This window comes from Hibiscus syriacus, unplaced genomic scaffold (assembly GCF_006381635.1).
Source record: "Hibiscus syriacus cultivar Baekdansim isolate YM2019G1 unplaced genomic scaffold, ASM638163v2 tig00110013_pilon, whole genome shotgun sequence".
Classification (NCBI taxonomy): Eukaryota; Viridiplantae; Streptophyta; class Magnoliopsida; order Malvales; family Malvaceae; genus Hibiscus; species Hibiscus syriacus.
This window is the reverse complement of record NW_024062563.1, coordinates 1,677,556-1,702,758: the sequence shown is the minus strand read 5'-3', so window position 1 is coordinate 1,702,758 and position 25,203 is coordinate 1,677,556. Positions and strand designations below refer to the sequence as shown.

The 25,203-nt window shown below is 35.5% G+C and overlaps 1 long non-coding RNA gene and 1 pseudogene across 1 annotated transcript; both read left to right on the top strand.

The window, feature by feature from the left end:
* Positions 1-1,361: 1,361 nt before the first annotated feature.
* Positions 1,362-12,456, top strand: LOC120212494. Its single transcript, XR_005524703.1, has 3 exons — positions 1,362-1,609; positions 11,300-11,402; positions 12,423-12,456. It is a non-coding gene; the product is annotated as an uncharacterized LOC120212494 (long non-coding RNA).
* A 73-nt stretch (positions 12,457-12,529) lies between these two features.
* LOC120212393 lies at positions 12,530-18,673 on the top strand (annotated as a pseudogene).
* The last annotated feature ends 6,530 nt before the right edge of the window (positions 18,674-25,203 follow it).

The following is a 25,203-nucleotide window of genomic DNA, read 5'->3' as shown; positions in this document are numbered from 1 at the left end:
CACAGGGTTAAAGACTAAACAGTTTAGCAGTATTGGCAGCAATTGAATGAATTTAATAAGAAATCTAAGTGAAATGGTTAATCTATTATTGAAATTACCAGTAAACTTATCATCAATATATGAAAAACCTAAAATAATGCAAAAATTTCAAAATAAAAATAATTAAAAAAACTAACAATCGGAGGTTGATTTTCCATTTCTGAATGATTGTGAGGGATTTCTGACCGTGAATGGTTGTGAGGGATTTCGCCGGCGATGGGGACGGAAATCTTCGGAGATGGGGATTTTAGGTTTGAGGTTATGAGATTATGAGTTGCGATTTTAGGTTTGAGGTTATGAGATGGAGATGAGACTGAGTGTTGTGATTTTAGGTTTGAGGTTATGAGTTGCGATTACTGTGGACGGTTCAGTTTCTGATATATTAAGAAATTCGTGTTTGGAATTTGAAAAAAAAATACGCGTTAATATGAATGGCGCTATGTAAATCGCATTGCGATAGTCAGATTCACATTGCGATTTACGTATTCGCATTGCGAATTAGAAAAATCGCAACGCGAATTTGGGAAATCGCAATGCGATAGTCAGAATCGTGTTGCGAATCTGGAAACTGATTTGCGATACCGGAGATCGCGTTGTGAATTATCGATCGTATTGCGATTTAGTTGGTCATTTTGGCAAATCCAAAAAAAGTTGGTTAAAATCGTATATTATAAGACATTTTTGGTCACTGAGATTATTTTCTCTTAATAATCAAGATTCATTTAACTTATTAAACCTTTAAGATACAATTAAATTTTAACCGAAATAAAAAATATCTAAACTATATTCAAATAATTCACTAACAATAACTTATAAATTTTTTTGGTTAATTTGAAAAATCAATCAAAGTAATTAAATTTTATCTATTTATTTAATAATTAAAAATTTGTCCAATTAAAAGTTAAATCTTTTCGATTAATTCAATTTTATATAATCAATCACGATCCAATTAACCAATTAAACATCATTAAATTATGATCTCTTGAGAGAAATATATTCCTTCTTACAATTGAAGTTATTAGATTCATAATAATTTATTTTTTAATTAGATAATACAAGTTAAAAATTCTTAATAATTTGACAATAAACATTCATACCTTAACAATATATACATTACTCAAACTGAAAATCTTAAAAAAAATACCTTAAACCACTTGTTTAGTTAAAAATAATAATTTACATAAAAAAATCTAAACATAAAAAATTGATTTTATAAAAGAATTTATTTATTAATCTTATGAAAACTATTTTTCGAAGCTATGAAATGGACACAAGAGTGAGAGATAAAATAAAAATAAAAAAAAAACTAGAGGGAGAGAGAGTGTGTGTGTTTGTCTGTAAGAAAAAGAACAGAAAAATAGGCAGCCATAACCAGAAGGGCTGTGGTCGGCTTCGACCGAACATTGACGCGAGCAAAAGTCATTGCAACTGTTCGCTTCACTCCTTTCTTCTTTCTTTTCTTTTACAATTACTTTGTATATTTTTGGATCTGCTTTGTTTTTTCTTCTTTCCGAGCCTAATTTCCATTTCTTTCGATCCTTCAGATTGAACAGGGAGCAAGCACTCAAAGGTAACTTCTTTTTCCCCCTTTTAAATTGGTAATTTGATTGCTCAGAAATGAAAGAAATGCTGTTCTTCCGTTACACTTGTTGACTGATAATTCTGCTTACTCTGACCAATTAGTTTGATTCACTGTGCTTTTTATTTTTTGTTATTGGGAAAAACTGACCATTTTAGCAGATCTCAATTCATTCTAGTTTCTGTTCAGCGTAAATATGTTTTCTTTCAGTTCTCTCTGTATGACATGTACGATATATGTATTTTGGAAGATTGCGATTTCTGTAATTGCAAAATCGTTTGGTGCTAATCTCATTTTCATAAAGTAATTGTAATTGTAAATGCAATCTTAATTAATAGTTGTGCTATTTATTGCAATGGGGAAATTTATATGAGAAAATCGCCTCAGTGACCAAAAAAAAGTTATAATATACGATTTTAATCAACTTTTTTTGGATTTGCCAAAATGACCAACAAAATCGCAACGCGAAATAAAAATCGCAACGCGATCCCCAGAATCGCAAATCAGTTTCCAAAATCGCAACGCGATTCTTGAAAATCGCAATGCGATAGTCAAATTCGCATTGCGATTTTCCAAAATCGCAACGCGAATATGAAAATCGCAACGCGAACACATAAATCGCAATGCGTATCCGTAAATCGCAACGTGTATCCGTAAATCGCAACGCGTATGGGTAAATCACAATGCGTATCCGTATATCGCAACGCGTATCGGTAAATCGCAACGATAATACATAAAATCGCAACGCGTATCCGTAAATCGCAACGCGATATTTAAAGCGCCATTATAATCGCTACGCGTATTTTATTTTCAAATTACAAAAACGAATATTAAGACAAAATCCCGTAATCGCAACTCATAACCTAAAACCTAAAATCACAACTCAGTCCCATCTCCATCTCTCACTCTCTACGGCGAAGAAATCCGTCCCCATCTCCGAAGATTTCCGTCCCCATCTCCGGCGAAATCCCTCACAACCATTCACGGTCAGAAATCCCTCACAATATTCAGAAATGGAAAATCAACCTCCGAGGGTTAGTTTTTTTAATTTTTTTATTTTGAAATGTTTGCATTATTGTAGGTTTTTCATATTGAAACTGATGATAAGTTTACTGGTCATCTCAATAATAGATTAACCATTTCACTTAGATTTCATTTCGCGTTACGATTCTCTCGTTGCGATTTTCATTTCGCGTTGCTATTCTCTCGTTGCGATTTTCAAGTTAGTATTTGTCTTTGTCTTTGTTCTGTCTTTTGGTTGAAGTAATGCAATCCATTCAAGTTTCAATTTGCAGAAGAGTCGCAACGAGATAAATGAAAATCGCAACGAGAGAATGACTGTCGCAACGCGAAATGACAATCGCAACGAGAGAATCGCAACGCGAAATGAAAATCGCAACGAGAGAATCGCAACGCGAAACCAAAATCGCATTGCGATTTGCGATTTTGGTTTCGCGTTGCGATTCTCTCATTGCGATTTTCATTTCGCGTTGCGATTCTCTCGTTGCGATTGTCATTTCGCGTTGCGACAGTCATTCTCTCGTTGCGATTTTCATTTATACCAAAAGACAAAACAGTGTTGCAAATTTTAGTTTCAAGAATAAATTACTACTTTTTATGTTTATTGTTTTTGGTATATCTTCACAGTGTAGTTTTTGGTATATCTAACTTGGTATGTTTATTTTTTTTGTAGAAATTTTTTTCGGCTCAATTGACCTTGAGAAATAAAGTCAGCCTGGCCACTACAATTGCTTCGAAGCTTTCACCTGCTCAAAGACAATTGTTTGAGGAAACCTGCTTCGGGCCATGGCTGAGAGTACAGCATCCGGGTGGAGATGCTAATTTGACCCATTTGTGGCTTCAGACCATGACATCAAATCTACCCGACAGTATACAACGTGGTGAGGAAGAGATATGGTTTCATTTTCCACCAGCGTATACTTGCTTTGGGCGGAAGGAGTTCTGCTTAATCACTGGTCTACGATTCGGACACGATGATGTAGGCCGGTACACTCGTCATATCGCCCGCCCATCATGGTTATCCCGGGTTTTTCCGGATGAGTCAATGGAGAAGCCGAACCTACATGTCGACGACCTGAAGAAATTGTTTAATAAGAAAGCTGGTTTCACTCGGATGGATGACGTCGATGTTGTCCGAGTATGCCTTCTACTACTTGTGTATGCCGGCTTTTTAGGCAGAGAGGCCAGACAACCTATTCATCGGGAGCTAATAATATTGGTAGAGGACCTGAATGCATGGAATCTGTTTCCGTGGGGTTCGTATATATGGAAAGCTACCTGGACTAAGTTGTCGTCTGCCTTTGATGACCGCAAAAGTTTGCGGGGCGATGGGTCCAAATACACTTTGTCAGGCTTTGTTTGGGCCTTTAAGGTAAGAATTCTATATAATGTTTCTAAAATTATAATTAATTATTTAACAATTACTAATTTTGTTATTATATTGTTTGTAGATTTGGATATTCGAGGCTTTCCCCAGCATGCGTACATATGCAATAAAAAACGTCAAATGATATTCCCAGGGCTATTCCTGGAAGAGGAAAACTCTGTTGGATTGGGAAGACTTAATACCATATGCGACAATAAATAATGTAAGTTAACACAAATACTTTCATATATATAAACTAGTTATTAATAGTAGACGTTTAACTTTGTTTGAGTTTTTATATTTTAGGAGGCCAACATTCCATTACAAAGACTGACACCACGGAGGAAGAGCTTGCCACTGATTGGTGGCAAGCTAGTCAGAGTTTTTTTTATGGCACGGATGATGAGCAGCATCCACTTCCTCCAATTCGAGAGCCATCACCTCACCTAGAGCCATCACCCGATAGACCCGACTATACACCTCTAGAACGAGAGCCATCACCTATCCCGTCACATCATCGAGCCTCTTCTCCACCATCACCTCATGATAGGCGACCGGCAAAGATGCCACGACTCCTATCTCCTGTTCTCCACCTCCACCTCAACGGGATGAGTCAAGGGAGTTACGTGATGAGGTCAATGCCTTGCGTGAGGAGATCGGTACTCTACGCGATAACGATGGTGCATGGCGTGTGGAGGTGTCAACTTTACGTGGTGAGGTTGCCGCTCTACGTGAGATGATAGTATCGTTGCAGAATGAGTTCATACTCTACGCAACGAGGTAAGTTTAAGATTTTCCATATTTAACTTAATGATAAATTTACTCGTAATTTCACTTAGATTAGCCATTTCACTTAGATTGCTTAGTAAATTTATTCGGTTGCTGCCAATTCTGCTAAACTGTGTATTCTTTAACACTGTGAAATAGTATTTGTCTTTGTTTTGTCTTTTGGTTGAAAGTAAATTTGTTCGGTTGCTGCCAATTCTGCTAAACTGTGTATTCTTTAACACTGTGAAATAGTATTTGTCTTTGTTTTGTCTTTTGGTTGAAAGTAAATTTGTTCGGTTGCTGCCAATTCTGCTAAACTGTGTATCTTTAACACTGTGAAATATTATTTGTCTTTGTTTTGTCTTTTGGTTGAAAGTAAATTTGTTCGGTTGCTGCCAATTCTGCTAAACTGTGTATTCTTTAACACTGTGAAATAGTATTTGTCTTTGTTTTGTCTTTTGGTTGAAAGTAAATTTGTTCGGTTGCTGCCAATTCTGCTAAACTTTGTATTCTTTAACACTGTGAAATAGTATTTGTCTTTGTTTTGTCTTTTGGTTGAAGTAATGCAATCCATTCAAGTTTCAATTTGCAAAAGAAGAAATAGTTTACTTTCGCAACACGAAAGTTAAAATCGCAACGCGAAACCAAATCGCAACGCGAAATGAAAATCGCAACGACAGAATCGCAACGCGAAACCAAAATCGCAACGACAAGATCGCAACGCGAAACCAAAATCGCATTGCGATTTTCATTTCGCGTTGCGATTCTTTCGTTGCGATTTTCATTTCGCATTGCAATTCTGTCGTTGCGATTTTCATTTCGCGTTGCGATTTTGGTTTCGCGTTGCGATTTTAAGTTTCGTGTTGCGAAAGTAAACTATTTCTTCTTCTGCAAATTGAAACTTGAATGGATTGCATTACTTCAACCAATAGACAAAACAAAGACAAATACTAACTTCAGGGTATTAGTTTGAAACATATTTTTCTTTGTTATCTGATGCATTTTGTGAACTATGATAGAATATTGACTTGGGTGAATACAATGCAAGTTTGAAACATATTTGTCTTTGTTTTCACTGTTTAAATATCATGTCTGTTTATTTACTGATTTTTGTATTTAATTATTTAGCGGCCCGATAGAGTGGATGCTTTACGTCGGGTTATGCTTGCACGACGGAGTTCACGTATCGGACAGCGTGCACGTGCTATTAAGTCTCCGTACACCCCAATAGTGCGAAGACACCGCAAGAAGAAGCCCGACTCGCCTGTCATCCCTCAAGAGTCCACTCCTATCGTTGAAGAGGCCCCCCCTATCATTCCTCGAGAGTCCCCTCCCACCGTTCAAGAGGCCACTGTCATCATTGAAGAGGTCCCTCCCACCATTCAAGAGCCCGATTCACATGGCGTCATATGTAGGCTTCTTGAGAACCCTCTGACGTGCCGGACATGATGGATTCAAGTTGGCTCTCGTAGTTACGGCCAGTACCATACCGGTATCTGAAGAGGAGAGGGAACAACTACCGGACACCTGGATAACACCCTTTGGGCTAAGACCGCTGTTGATTTTTATCTACATGAGCAGCCAGGGGTGTTTCACTGACATATGCAAGCTCACCGATGATATCTATTTGTTGCTTGATCGGTCTTGGTGGGGCGTATTATTAGGGGTCGAAGACAATGGCTATTTCGATGGGGGGGGTAAGTCTTATATTTTTCTTATATTTCAATTTGATTTTTTTTTTTAAATTTATGTAAGTCACTAATATATGTCTTTTTTTGTAAAACAGCATATCGATGCTGGGTGACACGTCTTCTAATAATAAGAAAACTTAAGAAAAATAAAAATATACGATATACAATTATGCCGACGTCTTTTCACGCCGTTCACTTGAAGAATGCACGAGATGAATCATTTGATTTGGGCAATGGACAAGCTAAACTTTATCATGCATGGTGGGAGGTCGATAAGGTTAGTATTTATTTTAGATTGAGTTTAAAGGTTTTATGAAATAAGTGCGCAAATGAATGAATTATTACTTATGATTGCAAGTGTTTATCCCTGTTTTGGAACGTAAACATTGGATTCTCGTCGAGCTTCAGCTCCCATCCCTTAAGACAATAGTGTATGACAGCATGATAAATTACATATCATTGGCTGATTTAAGAGATGTTATTAAGGGATGGAGCTCTCATTTGGCTAAATTCTTGGATGCGATCAATTATTGGACTCGTTCTGGAAACAAGAAGCCAAAGAAGCTCAATATTACAGTTATTAGAGACGAGACCGCGCCACAACAAACGAGCGGAGCCAGAGGAGATTGTGGTCCTCTCGTATGCTTGGCGTTGGAGCGTTTGACGACGGGAAGCATCAAGTATCTACCTCCCACCGATAGAGATAAAGCTGCAGTAGGCTTGTGGTTTCGGCATTATATGGCTAAATCGATATATACGAGACGCTGCCTACCTGCATCCGCGTTATAAAAATGTCCATAAACAATTGGTAAGTTTATATACTTTTGGTTTGAAAATGTTTGGTTAAGTAACTAGAATTCAATAATTTGCTGTTTGTAGGTTTTAGATGTGTAGAAAGTGTTGTTTGAACAAATGTTTGGTTTCTGCAGGTTAATCTCAGAAGTGAACTGCGTGAAAATGATGTCGAGCTGCAAAAGTTGATTCAATAGTTTAATTGATTGTTTTTTGATTGTTTAATTGATTTGTAAAAGTTGATTCAATAGTAGATGATCGGAAATAAGAATTATTGCTTATTTAATTGATTTGTAAAAGATGATTTGTAAAAGTTGATTTGTGTAATTGATGCGAACATAATTCTTATTTGTGCTTGTTTAATTGATTGAAATGTAATGGTTGATTTTGTTGATTTCAATCTGCATTATGTTGAAGGCAAAAATGACTATCGCAATGCGAAATGAAAATCGCAATGCGAAATGAAAATCGCAACGAGAGAATCGCAATGCGAAATGAAAATCGCAATGCGGAAATGAAAATCGCAATGCGTTTATAATTTCGCATTGCGATTCTCTCGTTGCGATTTTCATTCGCATTGCGATTCTTTCGTTGCGATTTCATTTCGCATTGCGATTTTCATTTCGCATTGCGATTTTCATTTCGCATTGCGATTTTCATTTCGCATTGCGATTCTCTCGTTGCGATTTTCATTTCGCATTGCGATTTTCATTTCGCATTGCGATTCTCTCGTTGCGATTTTCATTTCCGCATTGCGATTTTCATGTTGGGATTTTCATTTCGCGTTGCGATTGTAATTTCCGTGTTGCGATAGTCAAATGCATGCCTAATAGTGATAACAACTGAATAACAAGAGTTGGTTAAGTCAAAATGGTTGGCCTGAGTCATTAATTCAACTGAAAATGTTAAAAGTTCACACATAAAATCCACATAATACAACGTTTGCATTTAAAAATCACCTAAGTTAACAGTCTCAAAAGGTGAAGCCAATTGTGATTGGGATTTTAAAGATGATTGCCTTTTGCTTGACACCATATGAGCTTTGGATTTTGATGAGGATCCATATTTTGGTAGAGGAAAAGATGATTTTGATGGCACTGGTGATCCACATGTCAACCTTGTATGACCACTTTCCTTGCACCGACTACATGTGTTTGAACATGGTTCAACTCTCCATGACGTTGACTTCACAACACGTTTCGTTATCTTTTTTCAGTCCATGGTGTAACACGATGTTACATGTTCCTGTAAATTTAAATAAACAATACTTAGTAAATATATAAATATGATAATTACGAATTCAAAGAATAATACCTGCATGGTTCTTTTCTTTAGTACCACTGTTGAATAGAGGCTCGAAAAAACTCCATTAACATAGTAATGGTAATTTCCGGAATGACGACTTAGAGCGTTGATTGATTCTGCACTATAAGACGTCATGAAACCATATCTTGCTCCAAGTTGATGTACTCTGACCATCTTTCAAACCCGACATCTTCTAGTGTTTGAGCACACTGAGGCAAACTGTCTTAAACAATTTATATGCTTATTGAATCCCTTCCCGATAAGCTTTTACAGCCTTCCAGTATGTCCATTTGTGCTTTTTTATACCAGCAGACCTTGATTTTAGATTTCTATACAAATGAACACCACAAAGTCCATGAAAGCATCTGGGAAACACCTTCTAACAGACCTATGCAATCCCTAAGATGCCCATAAACCATGTCCATGAATCAGAGGTTTCAGATTTGCCAACCCCGTAAGCTATTGGCAATATCCCATTGTTAGCATCCATGGCTACTACTAATAAGTTTACTCCAAGGTTCGACCTTTCAAATGTGCTCCGTCAACTATAATAACTGGGCGCATGCAAGTAATAAACGAACGAATCTACAAAATAATATACACAAGAATATATCATTTAAATGTGAAATGCATGTAACTAAAAAAATGAGTCAACAAAATTATATTGATTACTAACCGTAGCACCAATGGAGATAAACAGCAACTCAAAGCGTCCATCTCTATCTGTTTTGATATGAGTTACCGACCCAGGATTTTTCAGCTTTAAATTGTGACAATAAGCCGGCAGTTGGGCAAACGATGCTTCTGGCGACCCCCTCAACAATTCCAAGGCATAACATTTGGCTCTCCAAGCTTGAGAATATGATAACTAATCTTGAACCGAGCATTCATGTCAGTCATAATTTCATGTCCCCGATATACCCTGCCATTCAAAACATAACTCAGCCAGAAAACCACCCAACACCTTTTGTTTGCCTGTCTATGGTGAGGAAAAACTTGGGTTCTTGAACATGTATGTTATCAATAAAAGTCCTAACTTGAAACATTTTGCAATCTTTTATTCTCTTTGCAATCATACGCCACGTACAGTTTTGTCAATCATACACCTTGTTTCGAAACGATCTTTGCTTGATTTGTTAACTTTTAGTTGATAGCCATCTTCCACACATTTCGTATATAAAGCTATCTTCAAGTCTTCCTTTGTATCAAAACAATCATCTTTCTTGATACGAATAACTTTTGTGTAACAATCAACTGCTTTCTTTATCAACTCTTCTTCCGGTATCTGAAGTAATTCTGGCATATTCCAGTTATACGCCCGTGGCATTTTCTTTCTTCGGGGACTTTTTCTTCTTCTTTTTCTTCTTCAGGATTATATGAATTACAGAATGGATGTTCAACATGTTCATTCACAGTCGTAACTTCCTCCTCATTATCATCAACATTACATTCTTCGGCAACGGCTGTTTCATCATCAAAATTCGGGTATTGACCAATATCAATATCATTACACGCATGGTCTGTTTCTTCTTCTGAAACATCATCTTCTTCTGAAACATCATCAAAATCCGTGTATTGACCAATATCAAAGTCTGGATATTGACCAAGACCAAATTTCGAATACTGACTAGTACTCACAATTTTTTCTGTTGGCTCATCATCGTCTAAACTGGTCAATACGAAAACCAGAATTGGTGCTGAAAGTTGATTGGGATTTGGATTAGAGAAAGGTTGTGGGTTTTGAGAAAAACTTAGTTGATTACTACCCGCTACTGACCCAACAATACTACTTCTAGGTTCAACAACATACAATGTAACATCATCTTGTGAAACCCTAATGTAAGCAATGAATCGTTCAACATCTTCATTGTCGGTAACAAATAAACTTTACCATTTCTCTGATAAGATAGCCTAAATCCACTTAGGGGCTCTAAATTCAATTTATTTGAAACACGTAGCATTAGAGTTTCATAAGTTAACTTTGTAAAGACAATTTAGTTGAAGATTCATGGGTAAAGGCATATATTGTAAAACACCATGAACATATCCCATGACCCTCCAAAACACAAATCTATCCAAACATGATCAACATTAGATGATTTCATGGTTGTAAATTAATTTACTAAACAGACGCTGCGAAACTAAAACCTGTTGCCGGATTGGGAAGGATGTCGTTGGATATAGGAACGGATGTCGCCGGAGAGAGTGATAGATGGAGATGGAATGAGTTGCGATTTAGGGATTTAGTTTATGATTTCAGTGTTATATACCAAAAATTTCAGTGTTGTGATTTACAGATCTCGTTGCGATTTACGGATTATCGTTGCGATTTACAGATTCTCGTTGCGATTAACGGATTATCGTTGCGATTTACGGATACGCGTTGCGATATACGGAAACGCGTTGCGATTTACGGATACACGTTGCGATTTACGGATACGCATTGCGATTTATGTGTTCGCGTTGCGATTTTCATATTCGCGTTGCGATTTTGGAAAATCGCAATGCGAATTTGACTATCGCATTGCGATTTTCAAGAATCGCGTTGCGATTTTGGACACTGATTTGCGATTCTGGGGATCGCGTTGCGATTTTTATTTCGCGTTGCGATTTTGTTGGTCATTTTGGCAAATCCAAAAAAAGTTGGTTAAAATCGTATATTATAACTTTTTTTTGGTCACTGAGGCGATTTTCTCAATTTATATTTACTTGTTTACTTATATAAATCCACTGTTGTAGGGTTTCCATTGATTGATTTCTTTCTGCTGATCTCTTTTGTGGGGAGGGGGTGCTTTTATGGCTTTTGCGGCCCCCGATATTCCATCCGCCTAACAACAACCAGGTTTGTGAATTTTTATATGGCATGCATCTTTTCCCATGTTTTAATATGCAAGCTTAATTCTTGTTTAAAAAATGTACTGGTTTGTTTCTTGGTATCACAAAATATTATGGTGACTTATTATTTATTATTATTATTGTCTTCTCTGTCTTACGTTTTATGTGATCACAGATGAACCTTTGTATCGTGACCTATGGCATGCCTGTTCTGGACCTCTTGTCACGCTTCCTCGTGTGGGGGAGCGTGTTTATTACGTCCCACAAGGTCACATGGAACAAGTATGGACTGTACAATAAACTTGAATCTGATAACCTTTTTGTATTAACTATTTGGTAATTTAAAAGATAGTCCGATTTGGATTGCACTTCTTAAAATGTTGGTTGAATTTGTTTGTGAACCTTTTCCATTGTGTTCTTATTTTGAATAATAATGATTCTATATTAGTTAATACAGTTGTCATATGGTGCCTGCAAGCACTTGATTCTTGCCTTCTTGGTTATTTTATGCAGAAGAAATCATCTGGTATTAATATTGGGTCATGCTTCTTTTTATTTTATAAAAGAATTGGTATGATTCTCTCATTTTGGTGAATCACTGATAATAATTTGGGCAAACAAAATTTGAAGGTTGTATGCTATGTCTTGAAACCTTGTTAGCTTGTGTTGTCAGATGTATTTGAGGATCGGTATCAATTCATATGATACAATGAATTACAAAATGTTTTAGAAATATATTCCCTTCATGTATAGAGTCTGTAAAAATATATTTCTGTTATGCATGTATTTGCAAGAATTTTTTTTATCTTCATGTCAGTGTATTTGCTGTCAAGGTGGTGTTTGTTTTCGAATATTTTTAGAATGCATTTTTATTTATGTTTGCTAATAAAATAACATTGTGGTTATCTATTGAAGACTTGTGTCCTTTATGATTTGTCATTATTTATCAAGTGTTAGGTGTAGTTTTATAACTTGACACAATGTTCGTTCTATTAATCCCGAGTATCTTTTTATTCTTTATTTTCAGCTTGAGGCATCATGCATCAGGGTCAGAACACCAATGCCTTCATTCGATCTGCCATCTAAAATACTTTGCAAAGTGGCTTCTGTTCAGCGTAAGGTATGCATCAGGGGATGGTTCCTTTGCAACTTGAGGAAGTGGGGGAACACGAGACAATGCTGGTGCACGCGGAGAGAGAAGCAATGGATGTCTTTAAGGACAGTGTTTGCCTGCACGTGGAGGGGAGTAAGGATTATATAAATAATTTTCCCATCCTGGATGGTCGTTTATTTGCCAAGCGAATTTGATGTGAGCCTACAGGATAAAGCGGATCTGTTGGTTCACGCGAGGGAGAAAGAAGATGCCTACAAGAAAAGTTGTGAGCCTGCATTCGCTGTTGGGCTCGAGGGTTTTTAAAGATTTCCCCATGCTGAACGGGGAACAAAGGGGGTGGAACACGAGTTAGTGCTGGTTTATGAGGAGAGTGAGGCAAAAAATGACAACAATTGTTGTATGACAGCACGTGCTAAGGAGAGGATGAAGGATTCTTTAATTAATTTGCCCATCAAGGTGGTGCACGAACTTTGAGGGAGATTCATTCTCGCTCATTTCCAGGCAGAAACACAGAGTTAAGGAGGGGAAATAATAATATATTCTTCTCATGACAAAAATTCGGCTCCTCAAAGGAAGAAATCACTGTCGAAGCAAGTTTAAAAGAAGGTGCAAAGCGAGGATCCTGCAGGCAGATTCCTTTATGATTTAGAATTTTCAGCATTGAGGCAGAGTCTAAATAAGGAAGAGTCAGACTCCTTACAGTTAGGGAAAGATTTGGGTTTTGAGTCTAACGGCTCAGTAGTGGTTTTGTATTCGGAAGATTTCGGCAATGGAAGTTTTGGAAGATGACTCGCATATGATTTTTGTTTTTGGAGTTGGAAGTTCGGATGGTCTCCGACGACAAGATGAGCATTATTTGGCAATAAGGAGGAGATTCGAAACTTGCTCCTCTGCATCCGTTTTATGTGGAAACTCTTAGCCTTTGTGGTTGATTTTGGTGTATATGGTTTGAGTCGTTTGTTTTATTTGGTTTCCATTAAAGTTGTTTTGTTGTGGTGTCTTTCGGGCCAAGCTCAGGTTTTAAGTCTGGTCAGTCTTATTTGAGGCTGTTGTTGTAACTAAGATGGATTAGGCAGAGTTAATGTTTATTTAGGGTTGTTTTTTTTATTGTTTTGGTGTTCTGTTTATGTTGGGGGTGGCTTTCTGGCTGTATCGTGTAATTTTTATGTTTAATGAAATCCTAAGGCACTCTTTTCTTTATTCCGATGATTAAAGAGTTTTTTTTAAACTCCTTTAATCAAGAAGGGAATTTTTAACGAGACATTCAATTCCTAAAAAAAAGTTAAAGACAATAGGCTTATGACCTTGATCAAGGAGTTTGAAAATTATGTAGGCCATGATTAGAATTAGAGAAGAACATTCTTACACTTGTTGGTTATTATTAGAGGTGCACAAAAAATCCGAATATCCGATTTTATATAAAAAATATCTGAAATTGGATTTGAGAAAAATCGGTTTTTTTAAAACCGGATCGGATATTTTAAAACCGGATAGTATAACCGGTTTGAGAAAAAATTGGATGACCGGTTTTTTTACCGGATTAAAAATCGGTTTGAAAAAAACCGGATAAAAATTGGTTTTTTATCTGGAAAAAAATCCGGTATGGGGTTTAAAAATCTGGTATGGGGTTTAAAAAATTGGATGACCAGATTTTTTACCGGATTAAAAACCGTTTTTTTTTAAAAATCGGTTTTTTCAAACCGAAACCGGTTACATCATCCGGCCCTCTAAACCGGTTATGATCCGAACCGATTTTTTTATAAACCGATTTTTTAGCTTAGTGAAAAACCGGATCGGATTTAAATCCGACTATGTGCATCTCTAGTTACTATTGAACTTTTATGAGGTTGATCACTTATCACCTTCAAATGACCAAATTAATATTAGAATACTGGATTTTTTTAATGAATCAGTCTCTCTCAGGCCTAGGGATGGGCATTTAAATCCGACCCGTTGGGTTTCGACCCGACTCGATCGGGTCGGATTTTTCTAAAAAAAATTGGTTTCGGGTCGGGTTTTTTTTATGTTGTGCTCGGGGTGGGTTTAGGGTGAAAAAAATTCGATCCGACTCGAAAAAATATATAATTTTACCCTATATATTTAGGGATAATTACAATAACATTCTTCTATATATAAATTTTTTCAATTAAGTCATTATTTTTATTAAATAAAAATAATTTTTTTATTATTTTGAGTCGGGTCGGGTGAAACCTTTTTTAGGTCGGGTCTCGGGTGGAGGCTCTCTTGTTCTCGGTCGGGTCGGGTGGACCAAAAACCCAACCCGACCCATGCCCACCCTACTCAGGCCTTGTGAAATTGTTACTTGTAGAAACTAGAAGAATTGGTTTCCTAAATTGAAAGCTTAAGAATGTGAATTGAGAAAAATATTGTGTTGATTACTTTATGGTAACTATGGTACTGTGAAAGATGAATGATCATGCTTTATGTGATCTATTTTCCCCACTTAATCTGTTAGTATCATTCAGAGCCACCTCTGTTATATCATTCAGAGCCACCTTTTGTGTGGTATCGTGATAGTTTTATCTTTGAGACATCTGTTACTTCTGTCTATGACGGTGTGCTTGTAATGATTTGAACGTAATGTCGTTTCTTGAATCTCATTTTTCAACATTAAAATGTTAAATTACTAATTGCAGGGCAACCTAAGCGCCACTTACTCACTACTGGGTGGAGTGTCTTTGCTAGTTCCAAAAAGTTGGTAGCTGGTGATGCTTTCATATTCATGAGGCAAGATCTTTCTTCACAAATCAGGTATCTGTTCTCTCGTTACTTTTGTTCATTTCACCACCCTATCGCCTATGTATTCATATTTTCTGCTCTACAGGGGAGCTAATGGGGAGCTGCGTGTTGGAGTGAGGAGGCTTATGAGACAACAGGCAAATATGCCATCTTCTGTTATATCTAGTCACAGCATGCATCTCGGAGTGCTTGCCACTGCATGTCATGCCCTTTCTACCGGAGTTTGTTTTCTGTCTTCTACAAGCCCAGGTCTGTATTTTTTTCTCTCATCCTGCAGAGCCAACCAATTGTAACCCTATGTCATAATCCGTCTTTTTTTTCCGCTATTCTTGGCCATTTTTGTTGTTATTATTAATGTTCTGATCTTGGTTTTTAAGGTTGCAGGGTGCACCGAGGCACAAAAGGTGTCTGCAGCCTAGGCGCAAGGTGTAAGCGCGCGTCTTTTGTATGCGAGGCGTATCGTTTGTACTATATAATATAAATCAAACTAATACTTTGACAACATATAAATACTTTGTAGTGCAAACACATCTACTCAAACTTAAATTTCTTAAGAGAATAACATTTTTTTTTTACTACTGAAGAGCGACTATTTTGTAATTTATTGATAATTATAAGGGAAGAGTGACTGTTTTGCTTAACCTAGTTATCTCTTTTTTGTTCTTTTCAAGTGTCGTTTCTCCTTCTATACAGTTAGATGCATGCATCAGGCAAAATAGAGATGTGAGCTAGTTCCTCATCTAATTCAATGCATTTAATCCTACTGTTAAATGCAGCACGTCTAATTCAATGCATTATCTTGCTGTTAAATGCAATGTAGCACATCTATCCATGCATTATAGCTGTTAACCTGATCACTGTGCACTATAAAATTCATTTGATTGAACTGTTTCAATATTGCTTTCATCTTTTTCTCTGCTATTTCAATACCCCTATATTCCTTTCCTCTCCTTTCCTTTCCTTTCCTTTATCAAATGTCGATTAACAGAGATAAACCCTAACCAGTGATTATCAGCCACCACCAAAGGATTCAACCAAAGACAGATTTTGAATGTTAGGGTTTTAACCCCAGAAGCTCCAAGGCGCTGCGCCCGGCGCCTGGCGCCTAAAGCCCGTAGGCGCGCGCCTCTTGTATCTCGCCTCGTCTCAACCCGGGCGGGCGCCATCTTCAGTGCCTGGCGCCTAGGCTCGCCCGAGGCGGATTCAACCAAAGACAGATTTTGAATGTTAGGGTTTTTAACCCCAGAAGCTCCAAGGCGCTGCGCCCGGCGCCTGGCGCCTAAAGCCCGTAGGCGCGCGCCTCTTGTATCTCGCCTCGTCTCAACCCGGGCGGGCGCCATCTTCAGTGCCTGGCGCCTAGGCTCGCCCGAGGCGCGTCTTTAAAACCAATGTTCGGGTCATGTTATAGTCAATTCATTTTAGTAATTGTGTGTTGTATGTATTGTTGAAAAACGATATTTGTTATGACAACCATTCTATTTACTAGAACAAGTTTGTCTGAGTTCATAGTGAGTGTAAACAAGTATCTTGAAGCTCGAAGCCATAAGCTATCAGTTGGTATGAGGTTCAAAATGAGATTCGAGGTGAAGAGTACCTGAAAGAAGGTATGACCTGACTGAATTGTTTTTCGAGGAGTAGGAAATTGGTAGTACTTGCTAACAGGTAAAGATTTTACGCCTGCAGATTCAGTGGCACAATTGTTAGTGTTGGGGATATAATCATCCATGGGCTGATTCCAAGTGGAGATCTCTCAAGGTTAAACCACTCTGTAATTTCTTTTTTGTTCTCCATGCATTAGAATCACTTCTTGGGATATTTGACTTCTGAAAACAATTTACATTGTTGACAATTTTCAGTTCATGGGATGAACCTTCATCTCGTACGTCCCGATAGGATGTTGCCATGGGAATTGGAGCCTCTTGTTGCGACTAGTAACTCTTCTAACTCACAACCTGCACAAAGGAACAAGCGAACTCGACCACCCATTCTACATTCACCATCTTCAGATCTTTCCTCACTTGGTACAATTGTTATACTTGTCAATACCCTTCCTTAGCTTTTCTTGAGATTAATTGACCAATTTATGCAACAGGTATATGGAAATCTCCAGTTGAGTCTCTTTCTCGTACCGCGATGCACAGCGTGGACACCCATCACCTAAATATCCTCTTTCACCAAGCCTAATTCTGTTGGCGTTAGTGGGAATACTCCCTGGCTGCAGTTTCTAGCAGTTTCAATGTATTGGCCGAACCTAGTTGAGATGTTACAGAATCTGTGCACCAGTTGTGAACAAAGATTCCAGTGAAAGAAAGCAGGGAACCGGGAACGGCTGTAGGCTTTTTGGTATTCAGTTACTTTACAATGTGAACACGGAAGAAATTCAAGTGTGGCTACAGTTTCTGTGACTGTGGGAGATGACCAGAACCGTTCATCTCTTGCTGCTAACTCTGATCAGTAGTCTGATCCAACAAATCCTAATCGGTCTGATATCCTTCTATAAGTATTGAACCTGAGAATTGCCTGAGATATCCTCAGGAATCACAGAGCAAGCAAATTCGAAGCTGCACAAAGGTCATTCAATCTCTTTTTTTAAGGCTTAATAAGCCAATATATGTCAGTACATTATTTTCTATTTTACATTGTACAAGATAATTCGTGTGCATGTCGCACATAGTAGCATTATGTTTAACAAGCATATCTTTTTTCAGGTTCATATGCAAGGTATGGCTGTAGGAAGGGCTGTTGATTTGACAAGATTCGACTGTTATGGATTTGCTAAGGAAGCTGGAGGATATGTTTGACATTAAAGGTCAGCTCTGTGGATCCGCGAAGAATTGACAGGTTGTCTACACTGATGATGAGATGGTTGGGGATGACCCCTGGAAGTAAGTTCGATCTTCCCATCTCATGTTTCTATATTCTTGTTTGCAGGGCATTCTTAAATACTTCACTTCATGCACCACTTGATCTTTATCTGAAAAGAGAAATGTATACGACATGTTAAGAACCAATCAACTTATTTTCTTTATCTCAACAATGGAACTTATTGGATAGTTAGAAAACATCTAGCTGCGATATTTATGATACAGTGCGAATCCGAGTTCAGATCCCTATTCCCTTGCAGTGAGTTTTGCAGCATGGTTAGGAAAATTTTATTTACACGTCAGAGGAAGTCCGGAGCCATCACCTAAGACAAAACTCCCAGTGAACGATGATGCCAAAGCAGGCAACGCCGGTGTTGAAACAGTTGTCAACCCTGAAGACCGTTCCTCGATCGTTGGTCACGGATGCTAAGGTAAACAGGGTCCGTTTATGCACTGCCGGAACATAGTGGTTCCATAGAAGAGTTTGAGAAGGAAGTTGGTGCTCAAGATTTTGTTATATATGCATTACCAGATGATATGTACCACTACTGATTGTTGATTTGGATTTTATATAGCTTAGAAACATAATTCTTTTTTGCTTTATTCTTTCTTCTGTCGATTTATTTTTCTTATATTATATAATATCCTTTGTATATAAATATACATATAGCATTGCTCCTTTGTTAGGAATTTAGTTTCTTAATTTGGTACCTATTTCTATTTTTTTATGATGTGTGCGGGAAAATGGTTTAGGGACTAAATTAATTAAAATCATTAAATTTAGAGACTGAATATTACTTTATTGTTATACAAATAGAGCATGGGGAATATTGATTTAAAAAGTTTACATTTAAAAGCACTTGATCATGTATTGAATATGAAGTAATTTCTTAAATTATTTTATTAAAAATTTATAAATTTGTGCAAAAATAATATCATCATAATAATATTTATCCTGATTAAAATAAGGTTACCCTTTAAAAAACAGTATTACTAATTGAATTAGTGTTATGAGATGATATCATATAATTTCAATATTTTTTTTTAATAAGCTAAGGTGATTACAGAGTAATTTATGTTCTAAATACTTTCAACTACTTAGAAAAATGAACGTCAATCACCTTGATGCAGCTACTGGTTTCGAACCCGTTATTTCTAAGAATACAACGATTCTTTTAATCACTGAGGTAAGTTGATTTGTGCAATTTTAATATATATATTTATTAAAAATAATTTAATTTTAATAAAAATACTTTTTAATTATACACAAATATCATTTTAATTTTATCACTATAAAATCTTCTTAGATGCCATCCCTACTTAGAGGATTAGGTCTATAAGTCTTGGATGCATTGAAATTCATATTTGTTACATAACATGATAGCGAGAGGGCAAGAAGCACAAAAGTAGTGGAATGCCTAATCAAGCTGTGCTTCTATGAAATGTTAATGGCACAAAACAAAAACAGCTAAAACATGATTGAGACAATCTAGAGAGAGTAGATAAATGAAGAGGATTTAATTTTTAAGGTGTGTTGTACTTTTTCGGACTCCTGTGCTTCTTAAGATATTCAGGGGATACATATTGGAGAAAGAATTTCGAATACATAACGTTCTTTAAGAAGTTAAATTTATTTGACATGATATATGATTGATTTATATGATTTACCAAAATAAAATAGGGAAAACTATGTCAATAGTTCCTTTTTTTCAGTATGGTCGATTTTGATCACCAATTTTTTAATTAATTACACTGATCCTTTACGTTATCGATCTGTTCGGTTTAAGTCTCTCGACCGTTAAATTCCGTTAACCTATTAACGGAAGTATTGCGTGTCAGTTAAAAATTAAAAAAAAATTCATGTGTCTGTTTCTTCTCACGTGTTTGTTCCTTCTTCTTCTTCACGTATCTGGTTCTTCTTTTTCAAAAATATGATCTCGTTGCACCAAATTTCAAACACCAAAATTAGAACTCCAAATGATGCTATAGGCCAACAGCAAGACCCCATTCTTCTTCTTCTTCTACCTTATTCCTCCCTTTAGGACACCTGGATTTTTTTTTTAAATTACCATAAAATAACCTCCTCCCTCATCAATGGTGGATCCATAAATTTAAAATGGTCCAAAATTAATTTTCTTTTCTTAAAAATAATGGATATGCAAAATGATATTTTTTTCTTTTTCCTTAACACATTAAATTAAATTTAACCATTTTTCAAAAATAATGGGATGCACTTGACCTCTATGTGACTTAGTACATTCGCCCTGTCCCTCATGATGTCATCAGAGCCTGCCATGTTGGCTACAACCCATGGTGACAAGCTTGGGTTCCTAAACAAAATCAAATATTGGGACTTGATTTCTGCAATTGTACCTCCGATTTAACTTGTGTTACCTCCTTCATGAGAATTATTGGGAACTCAAGTGAACTGAGGTGGAAATGTCCCTCCCAGACATGATACATTAAACCCTTAAAGATAAGTTAATCGATGAAGAGGAGTTGATGGTGACCTTTGAAACTTCTTCTGCACCCTTGTCTCCTTTTTCATCCATTGTAATAGACATAAAATTACAGGGATATACCCTTTAGATCCTATTTCAAAATCAATAAAACCGAAATCATAGTCTCCACTGGTAAATTTACTCTATTTATGTGAAAACAACGACCTCTTTACACCATTAAACCACCATCACCACCTGTCACGATGAAGGGAAGAGGAGAAGAAATCGAAGAAGCTAGGGATTGAAAAATTAGGACATGAAAAGAAAGGAATTGAGGAAATAAAACAGTGACGTTTTGAGTAAAACGAAAGGGTTGGGACAGCAGGTACAAGCCCAGATGAAGATAGACCTGAGCCCAGTGGAGAATTACTCTAATGAGTATTAAATCAACGACAGGAGGGCTAGCTGGTGGATTAAAGAGTTGTTGAGGGAAGGATAATTCTGTTAGACATGTGTCCAAAAATAATAATATTCTGTGTCCAAGTATGCTATATGCAAAGCTGATATAAAGAGAAGTTTTTTAAGTAATTTGATGAATGAATTTCTTCTGAATTCTCAATTCTATTTCCAATTTCTTAATCCCTTTCTTCAATCTTCTTGTTCACGACCCTAATCATGACAATTGGTATTCAAAGCCACATTAATTAATCCAAAATTCGAAAAATTGGGATGCCTAAGAAAAATACTAAAATGGCTGAAACAAATTCGATTGAAGCAACAAAACATGTACCTGCAGAGATGCAAGAGGAAGTGCCGAGATGGTGGGTCGTTCAAAGAGAGAAATGGAAAGAACGTTTAGCTACCTTGGAAGCTCAATCTACAGAGAATACTGGTTATCTTCAGAAGATTATTCAAATGATAGCAAAAAAGCAAGGAAGAAGGTGATCATCTAACTCCAACAATTAGCAAGAAAGGAGTTGAAATTCTTGCACCAAAAAGAAGGTAAGACACTTTTTGAGGTTACTATGATTAATGAGCATGAAAGATACTCTTTTAAACCTGGAGAACCAGATTTTACAATCTAAACTTGCTGATAACACTACAACAAATTTTCTTATTAGTGGCATCTAGGTTATTGTCACTAAAACTTCAATTTATGTCACTAGATGTATTTTGTGACGTAAAAGTCAATGTCACGGCGATCGTCACCTTAGGTGTGTCACTAAATGTCAAAAGTGACGATATATGTGTTATCGTCATGTATTGTTAAATATTTAGTGACGATAATGGATAACGTCACAGTTTAATTTGCCTTCAGTGACAATTACTTTTGTCACCAAATGATGTACATTTTCGTCATTAATAAATCATATCGTTACCAATAACACAATAATTTCATTGTTTACGCGACGAAAGAAATTGTCATATTGTTAGTGACGTAGTATATCGTCACCTAATAGTTGCATGGATGACATTATATATAACGTCACTATATGATTAATATTCAATGACACTAATTATGTCACTAAATTATGTAAAATTTCGTTATTGATGATTTATATCGTCACGGATAATACATTAAAATCAACTTATATGTGACGAAAGAGATATTGTCACATTTTTAGTGACATAATATATCATTACCTAATAATATTATTAATGATGATCATGCATAACGTCACCATATATAATGTCACCAATAGTGGCAAAACTAAAAATTGTCATTTTTAATGACTATATATATTAAAATGAAATTATTTATACAAATCTAAATAAAAAATAGTTCACTTATGCAAAATAATAGATTTAAACAAATATTTCACTAAAAACATAATAATTTCATTTTTATAAATATAAAAATGTTTAAATGTTTACAGAAATAAAATAATATGATAATAATATGACTTGTGGAATATTTCGTTGTAGTATCTCAATTCAAACCTTGGGTCGGTTGTGATTCTGTTGATGTTGAGTTCGTGGTATCATTCGAAGCTGCAAATTAAAATAATCAACATTAGTTACTACAATTAATATTATATAATAATTTTTATTAGATTAACTATTGTTTACCTGAAAATTGAAGTGATGTCACTTGAATTCCAACAGCTAACAAAACAGATCTCATAGCTTCCATTTGAGTTTGAATCAATTCAAAATTCGACTTATAGTTATTAAGTTCATCTTCTTTATTCATCAAACTCTTTTTAACTCGATTGTATCTGTAATTGAATTTGTTTTCTTAGGCTTTGGTCCTATCCAAGCCCCAGAATGTATCCTGGTCTCGTACCAAGTACCTCATCCATTATATCATCAATATTCTTAGGTTCTGCTCCTTCTTCAACTGGAGTTGATTGCAACTCCACCATTTCTCCTAAAAAAATCATTCATATATAAAATAATCCTTAGATGAAAAATTACAATTTAATACTTAATTTTGTGAGGTCTTACATATTTGCTGGTGCCTCAGATGTTGTCCATCCCTTTTCATTTGAATAATGAGCTGCCTTGAAGAAATCAATCCTATTTGGTTCTTCATCACCTTGCGCTATATGATTTCAAAATAAAATTATACTTTAAAATAAAAATAAACTTTATAATAAATATTAAAAGTGTCCAACTTACCATAGCATATCGGCTAGCGACAAAAGCCCGAGATCCTTGATTAGTTAACTTGACATTTCTTCTAACTCTTGCATTAGTTTCACACTTCCTCTTCAATTATAAACATGTATAAACATAATTTATAATTTATTATAGAATAAAAAGAGTAAAAAATTATGACATAAATCAAACACAATAATCGTACATGATATTCAGGATCACTAAACAAATCACAAAGTTGTTCCCAATTTTCTTGTATCAAGTTATATTGTGTTGGTTTGTTTTGGCGTGCCACAACATCATTGGGAATTTCTTAAAGTGCAAATGAACCTTGTGTCTATGGTTCCTTGATAACTTTGACATAATTGACATGACAGCTCTTCACATAATCATCATCTAATTTCATCTCAAACTTTGACTAAAACATTAAAAAAATATATAATTAGATAAATTAAGTACATAAATTAAAAAAAGAAGTATTAAACTAAATAACTCACTTTGAGTCTCTCTAGGGCATGAAGTTTATCATTATCCTTCATATCCTTCCATTTTGTTGTATTGATATGAATTGTCGTGAAATGATTCCAATTTCAGAAGATAATTTGGCTGATTGAACTGCATCAATAGGTCGACCCTTTCCCTCTGGTATCTCTACTATCAACTTATTCTTACCTTTCATGAGATTTTCTCCCTTACCTCGACTTGGTCCTCGTACCTTTTGATGTGATAAATTGGCTGAATCTATAGAATAAAAATATTAACTTTGGAATAATAATAAAATAAATAAATTATTCAACTTTAAAATCAAAGACTTTGCTACAAATAAAATAATATGTATATATACATATTCTTATTTTTTTATATTTTTTAATTATATCATTGGTACTACTCAATCCTCATTTGCCATTCATTTATATAAATATTGGAAATAAATGTTTACCTGAATTTTCAATTGTTGTATCTGGATCAATTTCTTCATGTGTTTGATTTGGAGCATCAGTAACTTGTTGAGGTTCAGATTCTTGGGTTCGATTTAGTTTATTGGAGACTTCTTGAGTTTCATTTTATTGTGTTCGAATCTTTTTACGAAATACGTTGCCTGGTGCCATCCTAAAACATATAAAAAAATATTATAAGTAATATATATTAGCAATGAGATCAGAATAATGTTGCTACCATTTGTGTTTAATAAAATATAAAATAAATATTATATTTTATAGCCAATTAATCGAAACAATACTATTGAATTTATATAAATTACACGTGATATTCCACTACATATATTTGCTTGAAATATGATTTCCATGTGATTAAGGCCACCAAAAGTGAATTATATAAGTTCATGAATGTGTTTTATTTTGCATGATCTAAGCCAAGTTTGAATTAATTCACTGGTATGAGATTCAAACACATTCATATCCTACCCCAAGCTATTGACACTTACCTTCAGTTCTCGGCAAGGGAACAGCTTTCACAAGGAAGAATAAATTCGTGAGGCGTGAAATAGTATTTGTCCGGGGAATACAAGTAAGTATAGAGCATGTGAATTAAGTCACAACTTTAGCCAAAAAAGAAAACTCCAACGACGAGAACTCATGAATTCATAAAAAAATCAGATCAAACATACATAAAATCACTTTTAATAGACAAAGAAGTGAGAATCAAAGCCAAAGTTAAAGTCTTGTTACCTAAACGCAGTCCCGGATGGAGGAACGCAGAGAAGAATAAGGTTATATGAAAGGAGGGAAGAGAGTTCTTTGCTAAAAAGTTCTTTAAAATATTAATAAATTATTTAATATATAGAAAGTAAGTTAATTATAGTTAGTAAATTAATATATAGTTGATTAAAATATATTAATAAATTACTTAATATATAGAAGTAAGTTAATTAAAATATATTAATAAATTATTAATATATAGAAAGTAAGTTAGTAAATTTTTTAAAATATATTAATAAATAATTTTATGATTTTATTGTATCTTATATGAAGTATAAGATTATTAAAACCCTAAATTGATTATACTATT